This window comes from Physeter macrocephalus, chromosome 15 (assembly GCF_002837175.3).
Source record: "Physeter macrocephalus isolate SW-GA chromosome 15, ASM283717v5, whole genome shotgun sequence".
NCBI lineage: Eukaryota > Metazoa > Chordata > Mammalia > Artiodactyla > Physeteridae > Physeter > Physeter macrocephalus.
The window spans coordinates 57,734,296-57,738,637 of record NC_041228.1 but is presented as its reverse complement, the minus strand read 5'-3'; positions in this window follow the sequence as shown (position 1 = coordinate 57,738,637).

The following is a 4,342-nucleotide window of genomic DNA, read 5'->3' as shown; positions in this document are numbered from 1 at the left end:
CGGAGCACAGGCTCCGGACGCGCAGGCCCAGCGGCCATGGCTCACGGGCCCAGCCGCTCCGCGGCATGTGGGATCCTCCCGGACAAGGGCACGAACCCGCGTCCCCTGCATCGGCAGGCGGACTCTCAACCACTGCGCCACCAGGGAAGCCCGACCACCAGATTTTATACCAAGAACCAGACCCCATTGTAGGAAGTGAACAGTTACTCAGAATCCAACACAGCTTCAGCAAAAGGGTTATCCTACCATGCCTAAGCAGAAAGTATTTATTGATCCTTTTTACCATAGATCATAGCAGTGAATAAGACTCAACTGCCCTCTCCGTCTCTGTTCTTCCAGCTCCTGCGACTATGCACTTCCTTCCTCTCTCTCTTAGCTGGCTTGCCCTCCTTCACAGTTTCTACTAGGACCTCTCATCTGATTTTGTGCTGTCTTCTTTTCAGACATCAAGCCCAGAGACTTCCAAGCAGTGGTGGAGGGAGCTAGGAAAATAAATGGATTCCAGGACTCTCCTTGAGTTGAAGAGTCAGAGCTGGGGACCCAGGAAGCCAGACCAACTAGAGTTCACAGAGCAGAGCACCACAGAGAAGAGACCTGCACACAGAGAGAGCACTAGCGATCTGTTAATCATCCTCTTTGGGTCTTCAGGTAGTACAGCTGTATAAGGTCTGTGGAAGGAAGAACCCCGTGACTCACCCAAGGCTGGGAATGCTATATGCTCTCACCACCTAGGGTAGAAAACTTCATAGTACATGATGCAGCAGGTAGAATAGTCAGAAGCAATTGTCCCAATACTTAAAAAAGAAAGAAAGAAAAAACATAAAAGAAAAGCTGCATGGCTTCATCTAAAAAAAAATGTAAACGTTGGGCTTCCCTGGTGGCGCAGTGGTTAAGAATCCGCCTGCCGATGCAGGGAACACGGATTCGTGCCCCGGTCCGGGAAGATCCCACATGCCGTGGAGCGGCTGGGCCCGTGAGCCATGGCCGCTGGGCCTGCGCGTCCGGAGCCTGCGCTCCGCAACGGGAGAGGCCACAACAGTGAGAGGTCCGCATACCGAAAAAAAAAAAAATGTAAACGCAAGACTTAAAAGGATTAAACTGTTTCCAAGGAGCTTCATTTTGTCCCAGAAAGCTCAAAGGTATTCATGGACTACAAAAATATGCAGCATCTAACAAGGTAAAATTTACATTCAATGAAAGGCACATTCTGACATTTAATATAAAAATTATAAGGCATGCAAAGAAGCCACACAATATGATTCTTCAATTGCAATAGACCTAGAAATAAAACAGATGATAAAATTAACAGGAAAGGACCTTAAAACAATTATAACTGTATCCCATGCATTCAAAAAACCAGAGGAATGATTGATCATGTTAAATAGGGAAATAGATGATCTAATAACGACCCATATCAAACTTCTGAAGATGAAAAATATGCCTGAGATAAAAATTGCAGTGGATGGATTAACAGCATATTAAGAAAAGATCAGTGAACCTGAAAACACAGCAATAAAAACAATTCAAAATGAAACAAAGAGAGAAAAAATAAATAAACAAAGCTCCAGAGATGTGGACCACGTCAAATTAAGGGAAACAAATGATGTGAGCCCTATGATTACCTCAGCTAACTGAGGTATTTGAAGAAATAATGACTGATGATTTTTTTTTGTAATTCGATGAAAAGTATAAACTCACATATCCAAGAATCTAAAGCATGACTAAAACTACAAGGGACATCAAAATCAAAACACTTAAAATTATGACAAAGAGAAACATCTTAAAAGCAGCCAGAGGAAAGAAAGACACCATTACCTACAATGAACAAAGGATAATCACAGACTTTTCAGAAACTATGCAAGCCAGCAGATGTGGAGAAAGATTTTTAAAGTACTGAATTCTGAAAATAACATTAAAAGAGAGCAACACTTATAGAGATGGAGAAAAGATTAATGGTTCACAGGGGCTAAGGACAGGATGGATCAGAGGCATGTGTGTGGTTATAAAGGTATAACATGAGGGGTATTTGTGGTTACATGGGATACACATGTGATAAAACTGCATTGAATTATACACTCACACAGGTGCATGCAAAACTAGTGAAAATATTAATAAGGTATATGGATTGTATCAATGCCAAGTTCCTGATTTTAATATTGTACTATAGTTATGCACAATGTTACCTTTAAGTGAACCCGGGTGAAGGGTATAAGAAACCTCTTTGTACTATTCTTTGCAACTTTCTGCAGTTTGTAGTTATTTCAAAATAAAAATGTTTTAAAAAATAAGAGAACATACAAAAACTAAAAGAATTCGAAATCAACAGAAATGCACTATCAAGCAAAGAAAATCATTTAACAGAAAGAAAACCATGTTAGATGGAAATCTAGATCTACACAAAGGAATGACGAGCCCCAGAAATAGAATATGTGTGTCAATTTTAGATGTATTTCTTATATTTGCATATCTTTAAATAACTGACTGCTTAAAGGAAAAATAATAACAATCTATTGTGAGATATGTGACATGAGTTGCATATCAAATGTACATTTAAAAACCCCAAAGACGGGCTTCCCTGGCGGCACAGTGGTCGAGCGTCCGCCTGCCGATGCAGGGGACACGGGTTCGTGCCCTGGTCCGGGAAGATCCCACATGACGGGGAGCGGCTAGGCCCGTGAGCCATGGCCGCTGAGCCTGTGCGTCCCGAGCCTGTGCTCCGCAACGGGAGAGGCCACAACAGTGAAAGGCCCGCGTACCACAAAAAATTTTTTAAAAACCCCAAAGACTAGAAGGGAGGAAATGGGAATGTATTGTTTTAAGCTCTATACCACACATGACATACTATAATATTACTTAAAGACAGCTTGTGTAAAATTAAAGAAGTATACTGTAAAATATAAAATATCCATTTTTTAAAAAAGGTTATTAAAAATATGCCAAAAAGGAAAATAACAAATGCTTAGCTCAAAATAAGGCAAAAGTAAAGGAAAGAGGGGGAAAAAGAACAGATGGGAGAAATAGAAGAATGTTAGATTTTAAACCCCCAAATAGTAACATTAATATTAAATGTACATGGGCAAAAACGTCTACAGCTATATTGAAGTTCTAACCCCCAGCAGTGCAGAAGGTGAACTTATCTGGAAATATGATCACTGCCAATGTCATTAGTAGTCAAGATGAGGTCAGACTGAAGTAGATTGAGCCCTTAATCCAACAAGACTAATATCCTTATAAGAAGGAGGAAGATGCAGTGAAGATGCAGACACACAAGTAGAAAGTCATGTAAAGACAGTGGCGGAGACTGGAGTTGTGCAGGCACAAGCTAAAGAATACCTGGGGTTACCGGAAGCTGGAGGAGGCAAAGAAGTATCCTCCCGCAGAGACAGCAGACTGATAATATCTTGATTTGGGACTTCTACTCTCCAGACTGTAAGAGAATAAATTTCTGTGGTTTTAAGCCACCAAGATTGTGCCACATTGTTATGGCATCCCTAGAAAACTAATACAGCATCTCAATTATAAAACAAATTGATTTTTAAAAAAAGCAAGTTCCAACTACACGTTACCTACAAGAGACCCACTTTAAATATAAAAATGCAAAAGTTAAACATAGAATTAACGTATGACCCAGCAATTCCATTTCTAGCTACATATCCAGAAGTATTCAAAGCAGGGATTCAAATAGATACTTGTACACCAGTGTTCATAGCAGCATTATTCACAATAGCAAAAAGGTAGAAACAACCCAAGTGTCCATTAACAGATAAATGGACACAAAAAAATTATGCCAATGAAAGGTTTGAATGGACACTTCACCAGAGAAAATACAAGATGACAAATAAGCATATGAAAGTATGCTCAACCTTATTTGTCATTAGGAAAATGTAGATTTAACCATGGTGAGGTACCACTACAAAGCTATTAAAATGGCTAAAATACATTTTTATTTTTTGTTTGTTTTTTTTTTTTTTTGCGGTACGCGGGCCTCTCACTGCTGTGGCCTCTCCCTTTGCGGAGCACAGGCTCCGGACGCGCAGGCTCAGCGGCCATGGCTCACGGGCCCAGCCGCTCCGCGGCATGTGGGATCTTCCCAGACCGGGACACGAACTCTCGTCCCCTGCATCGGCAGGCGGACTCTCAACCACTGCGCCACCAGGGAAGCCCTAAAATACATTTTTAAATGACAATATCAAGCGCTGGTGGAAATGCAGGGCAGCTGGAACTCTTGTGTAGTGCTGATGGGAATGTAAAATGGCACTGTTACTTTAGAAAACACTTGGCTTTTTTTTTTTTTTTTTTTTTTTTTTTTTTTTGCGGTACGCGGGCCTCTCCCTGTCGTGGC